A 27,106-nucleotide genomic window follows, 5' to 3' on the forward strand; every position below is an offset into this window, starting at 1 on the left:
CCCTCTTGAGAATTTGTTGTTTGACATGCTGGCTGAAACAACTGTTCTGGGATGAGTTTCTTTCCCAGTGTATATTTTCTGATAAGTTTATTTCCTCTTGGGAAAAAAAAATACAGCTTTTGATTTGTCTTATTTTGACCTCTCAGTCCAATCTCTATTTATATTTGGACCAAAGAAAGCTATGTTAGAGGCCAAACAGAGCTTGGATCTGCAGAACAACAGATCATTTTTTAAACTTTGTTATGGGACCTCTGTAGTAGATCTTTCATCATTCCTAGTTGTTTTTCCAACATCCTCTCCGTCTTGCATAGAAGGGCATTTACGCTAGTGAGGTGTAAAGCCTCATCCTTGAAGGTGTTGGAGAGGAGACGCAATACTATTGCATATTCAGAATGGCTCTGTCCATGCTGAGATGAAGCCACTGAGAGAGTTTCACACACTTTGCTTGGCATGATGACCAGCGTGGCATCAAAAAATGTAATGCTTAACATCTGCTCTAGCACAAGGCCACCAAAGAAGGTAGAGTTCATTTAAGATACTCCAAAATGTCCAATTTGCTGGCTGGTTGCAGCACTTCTTCCCTCAAGGAAAGTGGGATGCACAATCATTTGTTGTGTCATAGTTCCTCCCAAAAGGGGGAGGGATAAGACCTGGGAGCCCCCTAAAGTTCATCTGTTTTAGCCTACACATATAGGCTCCATTCCTGCTGAACTTGAATTTGATTAGTTACAGAAAGAATCTCTCTGCTGGCCCCAAGAGTTATTTTGAATTGACCAGCCTGTAAATGTGAGTTACAGACAGACAGACAGAAGACAAATAATCTCACAGGGCAGGGCCAGTGTAGGAGGAACAGGGGGCAATGTTTCTGGGCTCAGAAAGGAAGTTGGAAGAGCGTAGTAAAGTCAGACTGAACACAACAAAGCATCAGCCTGCTTTTATAAGTTAGGAAGGAATATAGGATTTTAAATTTAAAACAAGAAAATACGTGTCCACTTGACTTGGTGCTACATAAACTTATGCTCCAAATTTTTGTGGGCTGTTTAGACCTCTCCAGCCTATCTAGTGCCTTTAAGAAGATGGTACTGGTGCTGAAAGGTTTCCCTAATGGCTCCTTGGTAAAAACTTTCCTTCAGTTGGCAGGAATGCTCAGGGGTGGAGATACCAGCCTAGTTCAATACCTGAAATTGTTAGATGGATTGATATTTGCCATTCAAAGCAGTAAACCAATCAAAATATAATTTCAAACAATTACTTCAAAATAGTGGGTTTCCCCACACTTTCTTGTTTACTGGTCCAGTTTTTTTTTTAAGAAAATGAGAAAATATGTTGACATGGGATACAGTGAGAAGAAATTGAAGTTGGTTTCAAATTAATATGTGTTCTCCTGACACCTCTCAGAGTCTTTGAAAAGCATGGATGGTTCCAGCTCTCCAAATCAGTTCTCTGACCGCTAGCTTAACATTCCTTTTGTTTTCTTCTTTACAATTGCCTGTATTTTCAGATTGAACTATCATATTCCATAGGAAAAGATATTCTTCAGATATCTGCTAGCAATTAAAAGCTACAGTATTCTCCTCCTGGAGACTTGCTGCCCTATCTCTTTTAACCAGTTTTGACTTTCCGAATTTTTTAGTATCAGAATTACTAATTTGTAAGGCATGTTGACTGCTACCCACTCTCAGAGATACTACGTACTTATAAAAGCACACAATATCCCAAATGAAAAATTCCTCCCATACTGAAATCTGCAATAATTTTATTAGGGATTCTGCATTGTAAGAAGGCAGATACAATTGAAAATAAACTGTGGAAGGAAATAGCCATCTCTCCCCCCCCTCATTATTTTAAAGCCTCTTATTAAAAGTTCTTATTTGCTCATTTGTTAATGTTTTTAAAAAGCAGAGGCTATTACCAAGTTCATGTCTGAGATAACATAAAACCCAGCCCTCATAATAAAAAGAAAATCCATGACAGGAGAGAGAACAGTGCTAATGAAATTTTCATGGCAAAAATGCTTTGATTTGACATATGTAGAAGCAGACACACCCATGCTCAGACGATGTTTTACAATATTTAAATTTCTGCATGCAAAATGGGGCACTTGTTGCCTGTAACGTCTGGTATATATGCTAAACACCTTGTGTAGATATTCCCCTACTTCTTTTATAAAGAAGAGGAAAACAACAAATGCTGCTACTGTTACTCTGTAGATGCTTCTTCCAGGTGTAAATCTATCGTGTTTGCTGCTACGGGGCAAGCATCATGACTGACAGGTTTTGTAGTTTGACTATAATTGTGAGCCTTGCTTTCAATCATTGTGCCTTTGAAACAGCAGGGAGTGATGATATATGTTCAGTTTTAAAACAGCAAAGGGCATCACTATGCCAGCACCTAATAAACCATGAAAAGACATATGCTGCTGTGGTTGCATTTTTCTTTCTTCCTTCTTGCTTGGCATCATGCATTTTAAAATTCTACAATTTAAGATTTCAGCAGAAGTCTCTACATCAGTTAGTTGTGGGGTTGGGAGAAGAACCACAGAGTAGAGGAAGATTGCAATTCTGTTGCATACTTTGATTTTCAAAGAATGGATGAAATCCAGAATTAATAGTACTGACATAATTTAGTCAGGTTTGATTTACGTTGCACTGTTTGTAATGGCTCTGCCTGAAGCAGGCTTTGATTTCTTTCAGTGTATTATAACTGATTATTGAAAATGATTAGTGTATACATTTACTTTCATTAGCCATTTTAAGATCTGGTATGCGATTGTGCATGTGTGCTGCATCCAGTTCTGGACATAGCTACGAAAGGATATTGAAGAACTGGGAAAGGTACAAAAAGAAGGCAGCCAAAATTATGAGGGGGCAAGAGGAGAACGTATAGTGTCTAGAATGTTTTAGCATGGGATAAAAGTGGATTAGAAGGGACATGATGGAGGTTTATAATTGTGCATGGTATGCAAAATATCAATAAAATTTTTCTCATTGTCTCATGTTAGAACTTAAGAGTTACTCATAAAAAGTAACTTCAGTAGGATTCAGGATCAATAAAAATAAAAAGATATGCAATTTGTTATTGGGTGACAATTTAGATAGGATTAATGAGAGCTGGAAAAAGCAATGGAACGGTGGCTATCAGTGGTTTTGGAGGTAATTATTTCCTTCAGCATTACAGGCAGCATATGCTGAACACCAGCTGTTGGGGACCAAACATAGCAGAGTGCTCTCTCCCTTCTGTCCATATTTGGAGCTTCCAAAAATCATCTGATTGGCCACTGTGTGATCCAGAATGCTGGACTAGATGGGCCTATGGCCTGATTCAGCATGGGTCTTCTTATATTTTTCTCTGTCCCCATGAAGCTTCACAATAAGATTCCAGTACATTGATTTGATGCTACTCAGCTCCGTTATTTGTTTAACTGAGAGACATATTACTTGATACATAAAACGAATAGGGTTGGAGCCTAAAACATACATAGCATATTACATAGATACAAATGCTATTGTAGTCTGTCTGACAGTAAAAACAGAGGGTTTTATCAGGCACTTGATAAATCATAGTATGAGACTGATATATCATATTTGGCCTGATCCATACATTTGAAAATGATTTAAAAACAAGTATTCTAATTTCTTCTGATTGAAAATATTTTTAAAAGTTTAGATGACATCCCTGTAATGCATGCTGTGTCCTTGAGTTTTTTTTAAAATTTAACAAAATGGCATTTTTTTCCTGTGCCATTAAACTAGCTGATTTTGGATCAAACAGTCATTTTCTAGCTGCTTTTTCTCATCTTTCAATAATAGTTCATTAATGAATGTTATGTACTTTTAAATGAAAACAATATTTCGATGTTTTAAGACTTATATGCACCGGAGAATGCAATATTATATAAATATTTATTGACATAACAAAGTAAGTTATGTGTATCTTTTCGAGTTTTATGTGAATTGTAGCTTTGTAGCTGTAAAATAGATTTTCAAGCTTCTATTTAAAATATAATGATGTAGGGCTTCACAAATAAAAAATTGTGGCAATCCTTTTTAGTATTGATGTTTAAACGTTATAGTTATTTTATTATGGGAAGAAAGAACCCACTGTTGTAAGGGTTATATGTTAAAGATAGTGATTGGTATAATATATGCTTCAGGACTGATCGAGGAGATCTGAAAATCATGTTTACAAACATAATTTTAAAACAGGACAATTTAAACTTTTGCCACAATCAAGACAAGATTGTTCCATGTATAAAAAGTTTTATGAACTCACTGGAAAGTATTTGCAAGTGGACCCTTTCTTCATTTTGCATTATCAGTGTCTTAGATCCAGAGTAGCGTTCCTACCATTCTTGGAAAACTTCTGATCAGCCAAGCATTTTTCCTAAAGAATCTGGGAGGGAAGGAGAGAAGCTCATACAGTATTCTTTGGCAAACTAATGCAAAGATGGGCAAATATGTGTGTTTTTTTACATATCAAATACTAAGTTCTTAATATTCACAGTGTTGCCTTTGTCGGGTATTCCCATCCCCAGTGAAATCCCACTTTGACAATCTTTTTAAAAAGAAATTTTGAACTTAAAAATTATAAATAAAATTAAAATCTATTGAATTTTTGTTTGGAGATGAAGTGGTTGCATTACAAGCAGCTTTTCACTATGGTTCACTATATCTCTCCTGTTAGTTTTCCACCATATGCTGTGTTGATGATTGCCTACTCTTGGCAGAATGATAAGGAGAGTTTGCCAATCCCTAGCTGAAAATGAAACTCATATTTTCTTCTTTTCTCTAGCTTTGTTCTAATTTGCTAAGTTCAGCATCTGAACCATCCTACCTTGCACAACAGGTCTGAACCTGAATACCTCCAAAATAGTAATAATAAGGAACTGCAGCAGACAAAGGAATCTTCCAGATTCCAAATGACTTAAGCTTCAGGGTATGCAGAAGATGGTAAACAGAAAGGGAGATAAGTTCTTAGTACATATAAACAAGCTGACTCAGTCCATTATGAGATCTTAATTAGGTGTGAAGCTCAACAGAAGAGCACCTGCAGAAACCTTTGTATATGAAAAGAGTAGGCTTCAAGTTTGAGAGTGAAAGGATCAGTCCATATGGGTACTGAAAGTTCACTCAGTGCTGAAAAGAGCTGCTGCACAGTGCAGTGGTTTCTTCTTCTTTTAATTAGCCAGATTCCTGCAACACATAAGATGTAAAGGGGAGATTCTTGGTCTGTTCTTGTTGCCAGGAGCAATTTAGAATTGCTCTAGGCAAGAGGAAAATCAATAGCTTTCTGTATTGCAAGATGCCTTAGAAAGTAAAGAATTGTTGAGAAAGAATTACTTATCAGCATCCTTGTAGTTTTGCATTTGATCATCCAGAATCATTTTCTACAGTTTGCTTCTAATTACATGTTTCATGTACAGTAGTGCTCACAGTCCTTTCCTAACAAAAGCAACAGTTGTTTACATTTGCAGAAAGCAACCATTTATGCAGTTCTTATCTTGAAAAATCTCTTAATCTAATATTTGAAAAGTGGCTGAATTAGCAAAATTAATAGCATTTGAGAAATTGAAGACAAAGTATTAATTGGTAGCACTGAGGTGACTGTTATAGCTGTTTTGTTTTATATTAGTTATGTTTTAATATTTTTAATGATTTTTTTTACTGATGCTTGTAAGCTTCCCAGAGACATTAAGGGAGTAGGCAGCATATACACTGAGTCGATGAATGAATGAATGAATGAAAAACAGCGTCATTTAGGTATTGATCAATTTAGCAATCTTTCTTTGTATAAGCTCGTGTTTGTATAGCAAAATGCAAACAAAAAGTCATCTTTTATCCCACTAAACTCTGCTTCATTATACTGTAATATATCATGTGGAATCATAGTTGTCTGAATAAAGTGTGTGTGCTTTTCAATACATTTAAGAACTTTGTATACTTTGGGGAATAGCAGGCTCTAAAATGAATCTAGAGACTTTATTTTACTGCACATCTGGACATCTGATCATTACAGAATGCAGCCTTTGGAAGACTGAGTCACTACTGTTCCCTCTCATGTTTTCTTATTACATTTTTTTTTTACCAGATACTAAATTACATTTTTAATCTGAATCTTATTTCAAGGCTATTTTGAGGATTGTTCCTCCCCCATTAAATTTCTGAGAGGAGGAAAATTATATCTGTGAATTTTTTTTGAGAGAGAGGTTTACATTATATATATTTTATCCTTTTCTGACCTGGTTGTCTTCCCATGATTACTTTCAGTTAACAGTGCTCCATTTCAACTTTTGGAAAATCTAGGGAGAATATTTTGCCTAATCTCGAAATGTTGCAACATTGTTATTTCAGATATTGGGGCATATATTCTTGACTTCCCTCCTCCTGTATAGAAACAAAATGTTTACAATCTCTTACTGAATCCTAGCACTGCAGAATGACATGGGACCAAACTAGGTATGCTAGGAGAACCATATTTGGTTTTCATATATATGTTAAGGTCAAATCTGTCACAGGGAAGTGGGTATGATTTTAACATTAAAAGCATATGCAGAGCACGGGAGCTAAAGCCTGTTCTAGAATATCTCCCCAAGTTCTTTTGCCCTGGCACTTTTCTTTCAGCCCATCTTAAAGAATGTAGAGAGGTACAACAGAGGACGATTTGCTTCCCTCTCTGTGATGGGAATTCTCAGAGTTACATTCTCAGCATATCTGGAAGGTGTAGGCTTAGGAAAGACTGAAGCAATAATCTTAAATAACCAGTTAACCAAACCAAGTTCCTCTGAAAAAGTAATTGCAAGCACCATTCCCTTATACTCAATTATTTTAAAATTATTTCAGAATTAAATACAATGTATATATAATGGTCACATATTCACTGAACATGCAAAACTAATTGAATAGTCCAAATGATTAATATTCATATAAATTCTCTTAATTTGCATAACTTCTGAAAAACTGTATGGGATCTTACTAAAAAAACTATGTTTCTTTAATTGAGACATAGAATCCTAATTTTGGATGTCCCTAAAACCTTACAAAATCTTTAAATGATTCACGGTAACATTGTTCTTCTTGGACTACTAATTCTAAACATATAGTAACATTCTGATGAAACGTTTGAAGCATTTTGGCTTGCCTGAAACCATTCTTTTTCTAATAGCAGAGATCTGAATTGATTTAGAATATGCAAAAAAGACACTGTTGGGTAAGACAGAAGACCGATAGTGTGTGTCCTACAGTTGCTAGCAAGATGCTTTAAAGTCATGCTTCCTAACTTGCTATCTTCAATAATGCTAAAAGTAATGCATAGCCTCCTTAACTAATAACCACTGGCTGTCATGTTATATAATTCATTCTTAACCAGACATATCCTAGGCTTTGTTGGCTTTTTACCATCTTAATTCACGTAGTCTATCTTAATTACTTTGTGCTTTGAAGGAAATGTCAGTTATTAAATTAGTGAGTAGTAAGTAAAAAGAACTGATTATTGTAAAGGCAGGACAATAGTTATACTGAGCCACTCAACTCAAGAATTGAATTCAGATGGGTGTTGAATTTTATGAATGTTTTGCACATATTTTCAACAAAGTTCAGAAGAGGGAGCACAAAAGTACAGGTCATAATGCACCTCTGTTGCCTAAGCAACTGAACAAATATCCATGTTCTTTTGGAAGTTGTGCTATTGGATCATTGTATGTTTAAATCAGGAAACATCAGAATGTAGGGATGTACATTAAAGCATAGTCTACCAATGCTTTGTAGGTTTCATAGTTGAATGTGAACAGTAGCATTACTAAAACTGGGTCATGACTTCTGAATTCAGGCATGCATTTTTATTTGTCTTAAGTGAAAAAAAACAGCAGAAGAGCTTCCATTACATTTATTATATGATGCTTAATTAGCTACAGGTATATGCTTTTCAAATTATAGTAGATAGTAAGAATGTGCAGCACTTCATACTTGTAGGGGAAAACGTCCTTCAGAATGTTCAGAGATGCTGGTAAAGTACTTTCAGCAACTCCTTAAGGAGCTGTGTCTTTTTATGGGATCTCAGCACAATGGGTTAAGGAGGTGCTGATAAGATATACTCATGTACTCTGAAACTTACTTTGCCCTTTGAATCTGAAGCACCATACAGCCCTAATCAAGAGCACTCTAAACAGGGCATTTCAGAATGAAACCAATCTGGGGCTGGAAAGAAGAGTGCATACCACATGCACATACTATACATATCCTGCATTCTGTATCAGGAGTCCCTAGCATGCTTTCTGTTTACAAAAGAAGAGCATGGAGAATTCATATCACAGATTTCTTCTGTAACATCACCATCCCCACATGGAGATTTATTATTCATTGCCATATCAAATAAAATTGAAGCTGAAGGGGTAACCCAGGAGCTGCAGATATTTTTTTTAAATGATAAATAATATAATCCCCACTGCATTTGAAGCAGAGTTCTGGAGGAGCTAAAATTCCATTTTTATGTGCAAACATCACAGTGTGCATAAATATTTCCAGCCTATAAAGCCTAACAATTTAAAGAAAAATAAAGAAGAAAGGGTTGGAATGAAACAAGGGAGTTACAACTTCACTGAGTTTGGAGGAGCAGTGCCAACTTACTCCAGTTCTGAGCTGGATCCAATACATAGAAAAAGGCAATTCTTTTGAAGCCCCATAACATGAAGGTTGTTCTTTTGGCTGTATGGGAGTCTGCAGTGCTTTTGCCTGCTGGCTGATAACTCTTGGCATAGCATATAAAAAGCATTTTCATCTCCAGCTAGCTGAAGCTTTTTGTTTGCAAACCATGTTGTATTTCATTCACTTCTACTTCCTAAGCATGGGAATTCACGTGGTGAGATGGATGATAGTAATTTTCACAGTTTAAGTCACCACTTTATCACCAGGAAGTAAATAGAACCCTTATGATGTACTGACTACAGAAGAAAGAGTTTCTTTCCTAGAGCATCAGGCTACTGCTAGGCCTTGTCAGATTTCCTTTATCATTTCTTACATTTCAGGTGCTATTTATGTTAGTTCCAGGAGAGTATACAACTCATTTTTAAGCTCCATTTAAGGACATGCAACTCTATTCAAAACTAACTGGTTGTTGATTATAACTATGAAAAAGGTATTTGGATTTTAAAAAAGAATGAAGGCAAGCTAAAAACAAATTCACTCTTGGGATTTTTTTTTCTCCTGCAGAATCTTTCCAAAGAGCTCAAGAATGTACACAGACTTCCTCACAGTATTACTGTATCTGGCAAAGCTGGTTACAACAAAGGATTTTTGTTTCATCTTTTTTATTAGAAGTATACTGCACATTGCAGTTTCTTAATTCAGATCAAAGAAAAGAAAATGCTTTTTGTGTCCATTGCAGAGTATTCTATACTATGAAAAATTGAGATGCAGTACAATAATACCAAAAAAACTTTAAAAACCCCAAAAGCCTGCTTAAGATTTATAAGTAGAACTAGCCTTAATCTTAACGTTTTCAGCAGTAGCATACAAACATATAAAATGGAACCTTTTTCCTATTTCTTAGCAGTCAGTTCACCAGTGAAATCAGTCAAAAATGGTAAAATAAATATACCGCTAAATCTGTTTTCAAATCCTCCATCAATTTTCAGAAAAAATGCCTCATTCTCCATCATTTTCTCATAATAAATGTTTGTCTGGTAGACCTTTAAAATCAATAAAAGCCTTTCTTAATGGTCAATGACCAAATGTAGCTACAGTATTACAGAAGTCAAAGCAGAATGGGGTAAAGGGAGTTGGCGAATTTAGGCAAAAGAGAAAAGTAAGGAGAGAAAAGGTAAAAAGAGCAGGTAAGAACTTGAGTACCAGACCATTTCTAAAGTGTATATGGCAGTGAAGATTGCAAGAGAATCTTAACAGTTAAGTATGTACAAAGCTGTATTGCTGTACAAGTCTAGTAGAGTATCAAAATATCCAATATATTAAAATATTTAGATAATTAAAAATGTGTTGGTAAAATGTGAAATAATAATAAACTGCCTAGAGTACTTTGAGCATAATTGATGATGCTTACTTAATACTTACATAGTTGTTAATTGTGATCATAATATAAAAGGAGGAGGGAGAAAAAGAGAAGGAAGAGAAAAATAAAATGGTCCAAGCTCTCAGGTTGAGTCTGAAGTTAACTGTTGCCTAGTTTTGGCTTGTGCAGTAACAGAGTTGGCTACTGTGGGGTCTTGATCTGAGACCGAGAGCAGGTAGTGGGTATAGAAATCATCCATTCTCCCCAGCACTCACAAATAAAAGGGGAGTTATAATGTTGTTTCAAAGATCCTGGTAGAAGTTACAGTAAGTGAAGATATGTTGGATGGTTTTGATTTCCCCAGAGTTACAAGGGCATGTATGCTGGGATATGGGGATGCTGGCATACCTGCCATGGAGAAGTGCTGATGGGAGCACATTGTAACTAGCCCTAAAAAATCCTTTCCTCAATTTAGAAGAAGTGAGAGTGTACTGGAAGCTCACTGGTTCCCAGGAACCTGTATCTAGTAAGATTCTAGAATTCTGAGAGAGTGATTGATTGATATTCAATAACAATGGGCTTTCCAGGATGCTCTGTCATGGAAGACTACCGCCAGATATTTAAAGAGGTACTGTATAGCTGTTTGATTTTGTTCTGCTCAATTATTCAGTTATTACTCAGTTATACTTTTTGGATTTCTTGGCTTTGAATCAGTTTATGAAGTAGTTCCAAATCACTAGTGACCTGTTCATACAATATGATATAATTATCATGGGCCTCCATTATATGTTGGCGCTTTTCTAGAGGAGGGGCATGGTTAAGTCATTCAGCTACCATACCTGCATATCTCTCGTTCCATCTAACTCTAATGGTGCTTAATGGTACCTTCCTAATTGGAGGGAATGTTCGCCTCCAGTTTCTAGTATCACAGTTAAGCTACAATTTTAGCACAACGGGTTGGTAATCATTCTCCATTCATGGTTCCACCTTCAGGCTCAACAGCAATGGATCTGCACTGGGAGATACTAACCATAAATCTACCACTGATTTTCCTTCTCCCCAGAAGGTGTACTCTGCAGTTCTACCACCAATCAAGACACATTAAGGATGGTCAGATCTAAACAGGAAGCCAGACCTCTAAAATACATTTCTAATGATTTATTTATTTATTTCAAATATGTTAGGAATTCTTTTAAAGGTACAATCCATCCCAATGGGATTTTCTTATATAAAAGGGACAACATGTTAATAAACCAACATTCAAACTAAGTTTTATTATTATTAAAGTACTAATAAAATTAGTATAATATATAATTATAAAATTATAATTAGTATAACAAATAAAATAAAATAAGAGCCAGTTTGGTCTAGCGGTTAAGGCACCAGGCTAGAAACCAGGAGACCGTGAGTTCTAGTCCCACCTGAGGCATGAAAGCCGGCAGGATGACTTTGGGCCAGTCACTCAGCCCAACTCACCTCACCGGGTTGTTGTTGTGGGGAAAATAGGAGGAGGAAGAAATAATAGGTATATTCCCTGCCTTGAGTTATTTATAAAAATAATAAAGGCAGGATAAAAAATCTAAAATAATAATAATAAAAACCAATTATTCAGAATTAAAATATTCTTTCAAAAGGTAGTCCCCCCCCCAGGACTTTGTACTGGATTTTACAATGATATGCAGGGGATCAACAGATAATCCACTATCCTGTCTTTAGATTTTATATATCTACTTTTTTTCAAAAGTTATGAGTCCAAAATGAAAAATAATGTGAAAATCAGGAGGAAAATACATCATTTTAGGCACAGAATCTTTAAAGCAATCTCAATCTCAAATTGTCATAAACAGATCGCATTTCTAAAACTGCTTCAGTATCAGTTTAGGATGCTGTAAGTGAAAAGAAGAATTTATAGTGTATATAGGTGACTTTTATCCCGAGGCTGGGTTTCTATAAAGCATATTGTCAAACAGAAAGCTTCACACTCCATATTTATGTGGCTTTATAGTTGTAAAAGAAAGCCTGAAGGCAGCCTATTAAACTTCCCCATCTTAGTGTGATTTATTGTATGATGGATAGTAGATTTGATACATTTTCTTTATGTTTGGACTGCTTTATTAAACTGATTTATGACTGGGTAAATGTAACAAAGCAAAACAAAGCAAAACAATACCAGTCCTTCATAAAACTAAGCAGTAGATTGCTTATGCAGTATCCAAACCACATTTGGATTGTATTGCTAGAGATCCTTGAAGCAACCTCTTTTTCAGCCAAAGGTAAAGTCTCCTTTGAGACTAGCCTGACTCCTAGTGACTTCATGGGCATGTCCGAGCAGTTTTCTTGGCAATAATACAGCACCCACATACAAATTAAATGTATTGCGCATGAAGTTTGTCTGCATAGGCCTGTACTTTTAGCACCCTGGATAAAAAAAAAAAAAAAAGATGCAGTACTTTTCCATTCATATTATATTTTATGTTAAGCAAGCAACAATTAATGACTAAAACTGGAAGCTAAACTGGGTGTTGTGGCACATATTTGTATTAAGCATGGCTTAGGAAATCAGTGAAGAGAAAACTGGCTCATCCTGTAATTAGTGATGGGAGCATGTTTTTCTGTCAAGGACAGCATTCGCTTAGAGTTAATCTGTTGGCTGCATGTTGGCGGTGGAGGGGGCAAAAGCCAGTTTGGGAGGAATCAGCTGAGTTTACTGATTATTTTTCATTTCTCTCTCTCTGCCATACCTTTATACTCCCCAAAGGGATGTTCTCTTACAGCAACCTGAATCCAAAGTTTATAGAGCACTCTTGAAATTATGCTAAAGGCCATAGGGCATTTGGCTAAGGCTACAGATTGCCCATCTATTCCATAAACCTTGAATGTTGCCTTTGATAAATCATGAACTATTTTGCTTATTCTTTAGTATTAAAATGAAGTGGAATGACAGATCTGATTCGTACTTATCTGGCACCAACCTAAGTGCATTTCTCTGAATCTATTAAGTAGATTTGCCAAAGATTTAACAGCACTAAAAGGGATTGGGCTAATTCAATTGACTTCAGTTACATTATTATTAATATCATTGATAAACTCAATTTTTTAGCGCTTTTCTACTGGGGAAACAAGTTTGGAAAAAGTGTCTTGAAGGCTCAGAAACTAAGAGGAATTGAATCCTTCCAAAGGAATTAACACATGATTTTCCCAAAGAAACTTAGACATTGCCCCAAGGAAAGTTTGGAATGTTATAGTTCAGCAAATTAAGATGAAAACTTTTTCAGAGTGAAAGATTCTCTTGAAAATGGAGCACCCAAGAGGTATAAAACTGAGACACGCTTTCAGTGCAAATGTATTGAAAGAGAAAATTGGTAGTTCATACTCTTTCATGACTTCTCAGCATTGTTATCAAGATGTGACTATATTGTTATACTTCACTGACTCTCCAACTTACAGTTCAGCTTAATAATATTTTTTAAAGAATCAGGCAAAGGGAAGTTTCAAATAACCTGAGACTGCAGAATTTATTCCTGTTGTTCATTAGAACATGTTATCATTACCTTCAGCTTTGATTAAGTCTCTTGGCTGAAAAAAAAAGACAACTCAAAAACATTGCTATTTCCAATATTATAGTGGAGTACCCTAGAAAGTCTATTCCATCATTCATATTTATGCAGTTGAAACTGTCTTGAAAAAATCTACACAAATGTTTATAATAGATATGTTACATATTTCTAAAATAGTAACATCAGCATGAAGACTGTGATTTAATTTAAATATTGTCTTCTCAAAGGACATAGAAGTTGGTAGGAATATATGTATATGATAAGAAATGGTTTCCTACATAATGTGGTAACATAAAACTGATGTGTGCAAATACAGTATGTGCTGAAAAATACTTTATATTAATTCTCTAATAGAACAAGGCTGCCCTGAAGAGAGGTGGTTGGTCTGTTGTTTGTGAACATTTGGGATTTGTTGGATAAAATTCAAAGGAAGTTAAGCACTTAAGACTACAGTATCTAATGTTTATCCTGTGCCTGTGATCTGTTGTTGTTGTTGTCTTGTTAAATATAATTCTCACTTAGTTTAATGGATCTTTCTGCTAGGTAAATATCCTTAACACTGTGGCCAAGAGTGACATATAAGCTTGCAGTCTGAACTTTCAAGCACAAGAAGTTGGTGTACTCTGAAAACCTGTAATATTATTTTTACTTTTGTTCTATCATTCTGAGTTTTGTTCTGTCAGCTATAAGTATATTCTCACATTTCAAATTAGGGTTCTAATTAACACTCCAAGGCACAGCATTTTTCCTATTCACAGCAGACTTACGTCAAACATTTGCAGAATGTTTGTTGTGCGGTAGGATACAAATTCTGCATTTTGCTTGATGCATGCAGTTGGCATATCCTAGTGAGCATCTCAAAACCAAATATTCACACATCCTGCTCCATTGCAACTACAGTAGAAGATTCATAACACCCTCAGAGCCAGCCCACAATACTCTGCAAGAGGCTAGCAGGATTAGCAGTTGAGTCCTTCCTCAACACTGTTGGTGGATGCAGAGCAGACTGTGTGCTACATAACCAGCTGCCCCATGTAACAGTCCTAAAGGTAGGACTGTTCCTCAGAGAAGCTCATGATCCTCCCCCTACCTCCATTTTTCCCTCACAAGAGCTCTGTGAAGTAGGCCGTGGAGAAACTTAACTCTATGTTTATTCCACTTGTTAGATAAAATACCTTAAAGCTGCTAACATCAATTTTTAAAAAGTGTGGGTGTTTGTGTGTGGGGGGCAGACAGTGAGAAAAATCTCATTCTGCCTTCAGGCTTACATACTAAAAAGAGAAGATACTCAAGAAAAGAGGAATTGGTAAAGGAGAATACAGAAGAGCAAGATAGGTTTTCCAAGGCTAGAACAAACTTAGAAGCCAAAAACTTTTATCCACTTAGAATAGGCTGATCTAGGCAGAGGCCCTGCAACTGAGTGAGGATCTCTTGATCTTCTGGCTGGTGGCAGAGGCATGAGGCACTTGTGTTGTTTTGGATGGGATAGCTGTCAGTTGAAGTCATTTTTTTGTCTGTCAGAGAAGCAGCCCTAGTGATTGGCCCAAGGTCTCTCAGCTTCATGGCCGAGTTATAATTTGATCGTCTTAACTTGCGTGCAACTTTCTTGGAACCAGTTCAATATTCTAAACTTGGCTGCTTTACATACGAAGATTTGCCTAACTGTGGGTTTTGTTTTGTTGACTTAAACAAATGAATTGGCATTATTGGAGTTAATTCTAGCTTACCTAAATCATGTTCCCAATCTTTTAATGGCTTTTAATTGGAGGGTTTTTTAAAATGGTGTATTTCAACAAAGCTTTATATAAATTTGATAAATTATCCATTATATTGAGATTGTATTGAAGCCAAAGACACCTGAACCTGAATGCACAGCACTAAAGCTCTTAATTGGCAGGAGCCAGACCAGACAGTAAATATCAGTTTAAGCATGTTTAGATCTCCAGATCCAAAGATTTATATGTATGCGCAGAGACGCAGCTTGATCCTTTTTGTGTGTTTTTGCTGAATCATTTAGTGGAAATGGGATTGGAATGACTTCCTCCATCAACACTAATACGGAAATTCTTGCTGATGGAAGAACTTCACGGTACACATGGAGTTCCAGTGTGCTGATCAGAATGCTGCTTAATACTGAGATAAGGCTCAGAGGCAAATTCTCTCACTTCCTGTGATTATATTAGATGTTTTGTAAAGGTGTGGCAACTTGTAAAACAACATGCCCTGGCATTATTTTCTAAAGCTCACCCTCTTGACTGGGATCTAAACTGCAACACATGAACATTTCACCATAATGAGATAAAGTTTTTTTTTTTTAAACATACTTTATATCTGGGAAGTTACAATGGTAGAAAGTGCAATATATCTTAATGTAAAATTAGAAATACCTTGAATATGTGCTAAGTCTCCTTAAGCAGTTTCAGATAATGGTCACCTTCCTTTTTGACTTCTTATGTGAACAGAGGGGTGAGATTTTGTTGCTAGTAAGAGAAAAAAAAGAATAGAGAGAAACTGACTTTCTTGTGCTGGGAAGGTAATTCTCAGTCTTCTCCAGACCATTATCAAACACTCCCTGACCTCTACTGCCCTCCCTTAGGCACCAAGGAGAGAAATAAATCATCTTGGACACTTATATTAGACACTGTTCAATACTACTGATGTTTTTATTTCATTCTATGTATTAAGTTCTGGTTCTTAAGATTTTTTTTTTTTTAGACAGGTGGCCAGTAAATGAAGATAAGACATGGACAGTTAGTTTAACAACAACTGAACCCAACTGTCTAAAGTGCTACCTTGAAAGTCTTAGTTGTGATTTATTACATCAGAGAAGCTCATACTAGTACAGAGAAATATTATTAAGGCTCTGTCCCTGCTGTAAGTTTCATACTAAAACAAATTTAATTGGGAATATAAATTTTGGCTATTGTTTTCAGCATAAGAAAATATAATTTTATAAAGTTATTACATTCTTTGTATACAGCTGTGTCCATAACATCACCAGTTATGTATGGAGATGTGACATATGTGAAGGGTTCTTGTTCAATTTATTGCCTAGAATGTGAATTTTCTTTCAGAAATGTTTGTAAGGCCCTTAGAGTAGAGACTTATTTAAAGATTGACCTTCCCTAAAGTGTATGTACTGTATATCCTCTTTTCTTGCTGTAAAATAATGTGTTGATGTTGATGGGTGAAAACTCAAGTAGTATTCTGTAGTTTTAGTACTTTTCAGCATGTAATTTTAATTTTATATTTTTATTTTTTTAATGCCATTTACAGCCATTTGTTATAGTACACACATAGGAACAGTTTATTTGTTTGTTTGTTTGTTTGTTCTATGTTCCCTCTAAGGAAGGTTGAAGGCTGAATGATAATTTTCTAAGACCACAGGATGAAGGGATGGGATCTTCAGTAAGGGATGCACCACACCCTCCTTCAAGGTATCTGGGAGCTGCCTCTCACATAAGGAGGCATTGACAATTTCACGGATTCATAAGATCATTCCTCCACTCACTTCCTGCAATAGCCAAGATAGGCAGGGGTTCAACTTACATGTGGTAGAGGATAGTCTAGACAGCACCCTATCTACTTCCTTGAAGCTGACAAGCCAAAAAGAATCCCAGATAAAAGGACAAGATGATACTCCAACCACCACTATAGATTCTGCCCATGAAGAGTCTAGGATGCGGTGAATCCAAGTGACTTTGTCGGCAAAGTGTATACATCAGTCACAGCAGCTGGGAAGAAAATTTTTCTGATGATTCCTTCCTAAAAGGAAGTTAGTAACCTTAAACCGGGCCACTGTTCATCACAATAAGGAAATAAATAATCCTGCTTCACTTCCCTTATCACTACAGTGCAGGCCCAAACATAGGGACATACCTGTGCTCAGTTGTCTTTCTGTACTGGCACTCCAGGAGTCATTTCTGGTGCTTCATTTCCAGGAAGGTCTCAGTAAAGCAAGGTAGCAATCAGGAATGGCACCCAGAAAAAGGCCACTTGGGGGCAATTGAGTTCAGCATCCAATCCATCTCCCAGTGCCAGTGATCCACCAGGCACTGAACTGAACTGCCCGCCAGAAATCCAGAAAAGTCCACAGTGCTTTCTGGAAATCAAGAGGATCCATTATGTGCCTAGGGCAGACCATCCAAATTGATCCCACTGCCCCCATGGAGGTCAGAGGTAGCTCTTAATCACAACTGAATTGGGGCATGATCTGCATGTAGTAATAGAAAGCCCCTCCATTTCCAGATCATATATCCTTTCTTCTGAGGCAGAGTATGACTGTCCACATGAGTCAGGCCAGAGATGACAAGATGCCATGGATTCCTGAGCCTTGCCAGAGCCAGCCACCAGGACATTGGCTGAACACCAAAAGGCTCCAGCAGTCCAGAAAGGTATCCCCTGGGCAGCAGAGCATCCCGTACACCAGCAGGAGCCCTAACTTGTTTCTGTAGCCCAAACTAACATGAAGGCAATCATACCTCATTATAGCAACACACCATATATTTGAGATTTGGAATTACAAAAATCTGTCTGCACAGATGAAAAAGTAATACAAAAGCAATACACAGCAGTCTAGTAGAGATGCAGGTGAGCCTCTTCTGTAGCTCCCAGTGGCATGCAGAAAAGTCCCAGAGTAAGAATTACCTGAAAAGGTGCAAAATATCAGACCTTTCACATGCCTTAGCTATTAACTGCAGATGAGTGTGAAATCTAGACAGGCAACCTTGGTAGGCTGCCAGCTGCCTAACAAGATAAACTTTATTGCAAGGCTTATAGGTAGCAACACTTGGATAGCAACTCTGATTTTACAAGGATATATACAGTACATTCATGCTCTTTCTAAATTTTTAAGAAATGTACTAAAATTCTTTGCACAGTGGACTGTATAGTGGATATGTGAATAGTATCACCACATAGGAATCTTCCAGAAGACACAACTTGTTTCTTTCATAGCATAAAGATGAGTAAATCTGCCCTTCTCCTTAAGTAAGTGTATAAATCTTTTAAGGAAATGAAATAAAATCAGTATGCAGCAGCATTCCAAGATCTCTTTTGTCTTGAAATAATATGGAATTCTATCTTCAGTATCTCATATAAATGTCTCCCTCCTTTTTTCAAGAAGGTCATCCTCCAGTATTTTGTTACTTGGATCTGTAGAAGACCCTGAAAAAGATAAACTTCTTTTGCTGTAATTTATGGAATACGATTTATACATTAAGGAGAAACATAAAACATGTTTAAATTGCATTTTATCCTTCTGGGTACCATTGTGGTATAAATTTAATTCCTGTGGGATCAATTGCAAAATCCCCTCACATTTTGCTTCTTTAACTATTAGGGTTAAGCAGATGGGTCCATAGATACAATAGATTAAATTAGCTGTATCACTCAGTGATTATTAGCTAGACAGGGACAGGAATTACATTCTCATATATTTAAACATTACATCAGCAGGGAATGTTCTATAATTCCTTGTAGCATTCAGTAGTTCCCATACAAACACAGACTGAACCAGTGCAGATACTGTTTTATTAATCTCTGTAATCAGCACTGACCTTTTTGTATTAATGGGAGACTGTATCAGTTAGCTGTGCCCATCACAAGTGAGTTTGATAGACATCTTGTCAAGCCCAGGATGCTGAAGTACTTCTCACTGTCTTTCTGGCTCTTTTTAGAAGAAGTATGAAGTTATGGTACTGTACTATTGGAACAGCTGTACTAGAAACAGATTAAATGCTGCATTCTTTTGTAAATAATGGATGAGCAGTTGGGGAAATAAAACAGATCTCTGATACTAGCCATGCAACTGATTGGACAAACATATCAGTTAAAAAAGGCAATCAGTCTTGGTATCCATATTCCTAGCCATTATTTATGTGAAAGTCAGTACATCTACTGTATATCTTATAAATTTATGCATGAAGTTCTTTTTGCTATAGCCAGTCTTCTAGGAAATGGTAATCTTCAAGATAAGATCTCTTTATTAGTTAACAGTTTCTGGATGAGTGGCATATTAATTACAGGGGCTAGATTTTTGCATGAGTAAATCCGTGAAATAGTATCCTGTCTCATGAGCCTTATACCATACATCGCTATTATATGGAATAGAGAAATGTATTTAGAAAGCTGCATTGCTTGTAATGAATTATTAGATGCTGTGAAATGTAAACCCAAGATCACACAGTCAGTGTTTACACAACAAGTCTACCATGAGCTTTGGTTAAGCATGTCCATAACCAGAGAAAGCTGTCCAGAGCTGCTGCTTCTGCTTCCCATTTTAAAAATTGATTCATGACTGGTTTTTCTATAGATACTGTTTAGGATCCCTATTTAAGATATTTTGAAGAAGTGAAAGAGTTTGACGTCATTGGTATAGGCCTACTAAAGATTTTAATAGAGCATGACTAAAGAATAGCTTTATCCAGCTAGGTAGCAACCCCTAGCTGGCTGTGGCTGACCTCAAAAAGCTAAGCAGGGTTAGCACTGGACCTGTTTAGTATTTGGATAGGAGGCCACCAGGAAATACCAGGACTATAAACTAGACTAGGAAATTGAAAAAGCATCCTAGAAGAAGCTATCAACAAATCGTTTTTGCTTTGATGCTAAGAAAACTACATGGATAAAGTCATCAGTCACTGAGCCTGATTTGGAGACTTTGCCGTTAAAAAAAAAGTTTAACTCAGAAATTTCCCTTAATAGAAAAGTTGCGGAGACTGCAAATTTATCTCTAGCTCTATTTAGGTGTTACTTAAAGTAGTAATATTCATCATGCAAGCAGCAGTGAGCAGCATAACATCCCATACCTACCCTTTGATGTCACTTGGGCAGGTACCCATGTTTTCAATGTGGAGGACTTCATTGTGCAGTTCAGTTTTTTTTAAAAAACATTTCTGAAGTCTTCTGAAGGCCAGGAGAAAGTTCATAATGTTATATTTCTAATTGGAAGTACCATTACATCTTGTTAATTACTATAGAAAGACTCCAAATGAAGGCAAAAGATTTTAGGCTAGAAATGTTCCAACTTCAGAAAGCCATTTTGAGTGTTCAAAGTTCAGAACAAGACACCCGCTTTTTGGCATTATGTTTTATATTACATATATTTTATATTAAAAAATTGAGATCCAGGACAATCAGAACCAAGCATTTCCTAAATTATCCAGTTAAGACAGTGAGATATTTTAATTCTCTGCTGGATTAACTCTGAAATGTCCTGACTTTTGGTATCATCTTGCTGTATCGGTTTTGTTTTGTTTATGCATCGTGTGTTTCATTAAACAAAAGCCTGACCTAATAGGTGAGAATCTCCAAAGAAGTATCTTGTTATTTACAGAATCACTATCAATATTCTCAACAGAATGTTTGTTTGTTTGTTTAAGATTTATTTTGTAACTAAAAATTGGGGGCTTAATTTCCCTTTCCTGAGTTTTGTTTACTTACAGATTCAATAAAATCCCCTTTCAAAGCTAAGCAGTCCATGCGAACCAATGACATAAGGGCATTAACTGTCTAGGATCAGATTATAAATATCTACAATCCTGAACTGGGTTGCAGACATTTTTAAATCAACTGATTGGCATTGTTATGTGTGATTTCAATGGAAAAAAATGAATGTGTATAGATTGTGGTCACTAATTTAAAACTATTCTTTCTGAAGTACTGAAATGTTTTATATTAAGGGGAATAATCTGACATGAATGAGAGCCAGCAGGGTATAGTGATTAATGTGCTGGACTAGGAATAGCAAGACCCAAATTCTAATTCTTTCTTATACATCTAAGTCAGCTGGGTGACTTTGGGCCAGTCCCTCTTTCTCAGCCCTAAACAAGAAGTTAAAAAAATATGTATGTATCAGCCTGCACTGGACTTGCATGGTAGATTACGGTCCATAAACTTCAGTGAAGACTATCCTGCAGTGAATTTATTTGAACTGATCATCATCAACTGACATGTATCTAATAGTTGATTCTTTCTTTTCAGGTGAGTAGCAGGATCCTTTCTTGGGCTCTAGGTTTTGGTAAGTATATCTTACTAGTAGCAGATGTATTTTAGGAAATATCACTTTCAAGTCTTGTGAGCTGAACATATGTCATGACTGTCTGTGATACAGATTTTGAATGACCTCTGTAATAGGAATACTCTCTTACCACAGATTACCAAATTAAACAAATTTGCCTTTTTGTCCCGATATATACTGAATTTTCAATTTTCTTATATTGGGAAATGTGGGGCTTTAAAAAAATTAGTATTTACAGTCCTTTTATTTTGTGATGTTTGCCCTAGCGGCTATTTAACCATAGTGGGGGAATAGTTATAGAAAAACTGGAATCACTGGTTTTGTTGATTGCAAGATTAACTGAGAATTCATATATATGTTTATTTAGAACTCCTACTAAGTTCAATCAAGCGTGTGTTCTAATAAACTTATTTCGAGGAGGGGAAGTTCAACTGATGAACTGAAATACTAAAAATTATTATGTATTATAAATATGTATTAAGGCCTGGCCTGATTCAGATAATTCTTTCTCACCATAATAAGCAGATATATGCATTAGAATTCTGATTGCTCAAGTAGCCCTTTTATGAAGGTTTTAAAGCACTATATAAAACATCGGGTAGAAAACATCAAATTAACCATTGTTTCCTGTTTTGCCTGAACTGGAACTGTAAGGTTATCTATTTCAGAACAAATCAAGTTATGAAAACATGGTTTGAAGGTGGTTTAAAGCCTTACCTGTTCCAAAGCTAATAATGATAATTTCCATTTCTGATGATGTATGGTTACAGTGCTGACAGATTACATGCTTTAATGGCATCTCATATAAAGTGAGCAACTTGTAAATGTTTTTACTTAATAAGTGAAGTTATGGTGGTCTAACCTTGCCCATTGATTAGTTAAGGCAGATTTTTTTACTCACATATTTAACAAAATGTACTTTGATTCAAATCCTGGGTTAGAAGCAGTATTTCCACTGGTTTTTTTCTGATTAATATCACTGCAGAATGCATATTAGTTGAAGCTGAGAGGCCTATATGCCCAGTTTTCAGTATTTTAACAATGATCAAGGGAGTGGCAATGTTATGAGTATTCATACATATACAGTATATAAGTAAATGGCTTCCTTAGTTTGATGGCCAGGAGGAAGTTACATCATGGAGCATGCAATGATTTCAGCCTCTTCAGAATTCAAAACTGAGTTTGACCTCTTTAAAGCAGACCCAAGATAGATCTGATGGCAACATCTTTTGAAGCTTTTTAGTAGATAAAAATCTCCTGGCTTGCCTATATAAAGTAAAAGATACAAGTAAAATTTGGACCAAATAAAGTTGTTATAATGTGTGGAATACTTTCATGTAGAACTCAGTCTCAAGTCTGTTAAAACAAATAGTCACTCAGAGCCACTTTGCATGTACCATGCTGCTTAATTATTTATCTTTGCTCTATGAATAGGGCATTGTGTGAACTGGTGCCTCATAGATACCCTTGTGAAATAACCACCAGACTGTTTTTGTTCTAATGTGTCAGACTGGTCCAACCAATCTCATCTTAAAATGGTGTTCCTCTGAAGTTTTAATGTAGCATAAGACTTAATCCTCTCAGGAGTGTTTGTGTAGTCTTTAGATTTTATCCTGCTTCCATTTCTTACACAGCCTGAGCCTGAGCAAAGCTATGAATCACTTTTAATTCCATGTAATTTTATTTATCTTTTAGCTTTTTCTTCCCTGATTAAGTTTTTTTGTTCCTTTTCTGTCCTAGTTGGATAACAATAGATTAATTCTTATAGGCTCTATTTTCTTTAAAATGGGAAATTCAGTGAGAATGCCCTAAGCAGTGATATGTATCATAACAATAGCAATAATGAAGGATGGAAGAAAATCTCCATTGAGTATTGCTCCTGTGCAAGTGCCATTAATTTTAATGAGAGCTGTATGGTAGCAACATCTGGTGGTGTGCCCTCGAATGTTGACAGAATACCAAGACTTTCAAATGTATCTCATTTTCATGACACAGACAGACTGCATTTGTTAGATTGTACTATATGGTCTCACTTTTATTTTTATCCCCCCCCCTTCCTACACACATATACAAACACACAGTATTTAATTAAAGAATCCATTTTGAGGCTCATTTTGTTTTTATATCTCTAGAGGAAATTTAACGTTTCAAGGTTAACATTTTGTGTTTATTGTAGATAGGCTATTTTATGATGTTGTTGCAGAGCGGAGGCAAACTATTCTATTTAACATGTTATTTTTATTTCCTTTTATTTTAGGTCCTTCATTTAATCCATTATGTATTTGTAATGGAAAATACTGTGGACTTTAAATTGGTGGAATTTAAGACTTGTTGATTACGGTGATATTAGGATAGAGATCTGCTTCCTCTGTAAGTATCCTATTCCATCTACAATAGTCAAAAAGTTATTAAATATTTTTCTGCATGTGACAAGAGTACCATTGCATTTTTCATCAATTTCTTAATAATTCCAAACATTCTCACTGCCTTTTCTAATATCTCCAGAGACTTGTAATTAGTATAGATTTTTTCTAAAATAGTGATTTTCTTCATTTTCAATAATTCATTGAACAGAACTTATGAAGCGGTTGAAGCATTCCTAGCTAATACTGAATGCTTATGGTAAGCATCTATGTCAACAGAATCAGTAAGATAACTTACATTTTTACAAATCTATGTCACATACTACTGTGTGGTTGAAAAATGATGTACATATTGTGAGTTGCTGGTTTATTTTTTAATTTATATTTATTAAGATTTTTTTCATACAATAAAAGACAAATCCAAAGGGAAAAAAGGAAAGGAAAAAAAGAAGTGGGTAGCTGGTTTAAAAGCCACATGTTTTGGAAATTCCATAGACCATGGAGGTATTTGTATTATTATGACATCACACATGTATTATCATTTTGGTGTCGTTGTGGTTTGCTGCCGGTCCTGCTGAAACTGCAATAATCTAAAGTAAGCTAAGATCAAACTGCTATCTTGTACTTGTGATTTTTTTTCTACTTTTGAGTCAGTCTTGACTTTCAGGTCTTCATTGCCACTATAAGTGAGTCCATTCACCCTGCTTCTGGTCATCCTCTTCTCTTTCCTTCCATCTTTCCCAGCATTAGAGTCTTTTCTAGAGAGCTAGGTCTTCGCACAGTATGTCCGAAGTAGGATAATTTGAGTCTGGTCATTTGTGTCTTAAGTGAGAACTCTGGGTTGATTTGTTTGATGATCTAGTAGCTTGTTTTCTTGGCTGTCCATGGTATTCTCAGGAGTCGGAGAAGTCGCTTCCATAGAATGTCACAGGGAAAGCCATTGCCTGTATGATTTTGATTTTTGTAGGTATAGACATATCCCAGCAGCTGAATATCTTTAACAAGGTGTTGGCTGCAAATCACGGTCTGTCCGTTCTCCCAGTATGATAAGCCAATGACCACATGGGGCGGGAGAATCAAGTTAGTTTATTCCAGACATCTAGAAGAAAGCGGGCACTCCTTGTGCAAGGGGAGGACGTGCCGAACACACAACACGTGGCAGTTTTATACAGTTCTACAGCAATTTATTCAATAAACAAAAGCTTATTGTTGACACACCTGTGCAGTACCTTTACATGCTACGTACCACCCCATAATAGTCTTTAGCATGTTCTGTGTTCTCCAAAATTTCGGTCTTGGGTGTGTTTCTTAGGATGCTAATTGGCTAGGGGTCATTGCCCTATAGCGTTGGGATGCCCAAGTTGTCACGTACTCCACCTTGCCCTTGACTTGGCACATATACTGGTAGACATCATGAGTTTGTGGATTTGCCACTCTACCCTTGACTTAGACACTGATAACACAGGCACCTGGGGTCCAACAGCACAGCCCCCAACCTTCCTTCTTCTCTTTCCTGACACGTACAGAGACATCCTGAGTCTGTTGATTTGGACTGGTAGCCCAGACGTCCTAAGTTTGTTGATTCGGCCCCCAGTGCTTTTCCATTGCCTCTAATTCTGCACTCCTCAAAGGGTTTCATTGCTACACTTCCAAATACTATTGTGTGGTGTATTTCTTGACTGCTGGTTCCGTTACTGTTGATGGTTGATCCTAAAAGGCAGAAGCTATCTACCTTTTCAGTATCTCCATTGTCAGTTCTAAGTCTGGTTGCTGTACCTATTGTCATTAGTTTAGTCTTCTTAATGTTTAATCTTAGTCCCATTTTTTCATTCTGCTCCTTGATTTTCATTACTAGAGCTTGCAGATCATTTGCCTTTTCAGTTATCAAAGTAGTGTCATCAGCACAGCACAAGTTACTGATGTTTCTTTTTTCAGTTTTAAAACTCTGTTCATCTTCTTCCAATCCAACTTCTCTCAATATATATTCAGCATATAGTTTGAATAAATAAGGGGAAACCTCATCTCACTCTTTTGCCAACCTAGAGCCAGGCTATTTTGCCATATTCCATCTGAACTGTGACTTCCTGATCTGTGAATAGGTTTTGCATGAGGATAATGAGATGTTCTGAAATTTATGTTTTTCTAAGCATATTCCACAGCTTGACACTTATCAACATAATTGGCACAATTTCTGTAATCAATGAATCATTCATTCATTCATTCATTCATTCATTCATTCATTTATGGTATCTCTTGGCTATTTATTTAAGAAATTTATATGGCTGCCCACAATAAAAGACAGCATAAATGCTGCTACAAGATACATAGATGATAAACATAGAAAACAAAATACCAAATACAAATTGGCATTTTCTCAATTATCCAGCATGCATCAGCAATACTGTCTCATGTTCCTAAGCCTTTCTTAAAGCCAGCTTGAACATCTGGCATTTCCCTTTCCATGCAGGGCTATAATATGCATTGGATGATCTTTAGCATTACTTTGATACCATATGAAATTAAGGTTATTGTACAACAGTCGGCATGCTCTGTTAAATCTCCTTTCTTTGGTACTGGTGTGTAGGTTGACTTCTTCCAATCTATTGGCCACTGTTATTCTCCAGATTTGCTGGCACAATTTGGTTAGAACGTTTACAGATGCTTTTTTTGCTTGTTATATTTCTGTAGATAATGTTTAATGTTGTCCTGTAATTGGTTTGATTTTTGCTTTGTGCAATGAGAGAAAGTATGGTTATAAACAATAGATCATTGCTTAATATTAAGTGTGAACCAGACTCCTGTGGCTTATTGTTTTATAGAAGTAAGTTTTATACTATCAGCTAATAGAATCTTGCAGCAGTTTAAAATAGATGAATAAAACCAGAGTATTAAATTAAAATTTTAAATGTAACCTTCCAGCAAGCAAAAGCTTCTTCAAAAAGGTGCATTTTAAAAACATTTTTGAAGTAAACAAAGAGCCTGGTCTTTTCAAATCCAAAGCTATAGAGCTATAGAGAGAGTTCAGTGCTGAGCTGCTGCCAGATGAGCCTGTGGCATCTGTAGACCAGCACTTTGTATTTCACCTAAGAAAATGTTGGCAGCTGCTGTACAGCTTTCTACACAAGAGTAATTTGATTTGAGTCTTTCCAAAGACCAGCCTGGCTGCCAAG

At 36.2% G+C, this 27,106-nt stretch overlaps 1 protein-coding gene across 3 annotated transcripts in view; it reads left to right on the top strand.

The window, feature by feature from the left end:
• Positions 1 to 27,106, top strand: part of SMYD3 (SET and MYND domain containing 3) — a 349,832-nt gene that overhangs the window by 164,673 nt on the left and 158,053 nt on the right. The window contains exon 1 of one of the 3 annotated variants that reach the window (XM_063306120.1): positions 23,862 to 23,943. The exons of the other annotated variants lie outside the window; for them this stretch is intronic. The gene's annotated coding sequence lies outside the window, so the exon portion shown is untranslated. Of the gene's footprint in view, positions 1 to 23,861; positions 23,944 to 27,106 lie in introns of those variants that run through there. 3 annotated transcript variants of the gene reach the window in all.

Source organism: Candoia aspera, chromosome 1 (assembly GCF_035149785.1).
Source record: "Candoia aspera isolate rCanAsp1 chromosome 1, rCanAsp1.hap2, whole genome shotgun sequence".
Taxonomy (NCBI): Eukaryota; Metazoa; Chordata; class Lepidosauria; order Squamata; family Boidae; genus Candoia; species Candoia aspera.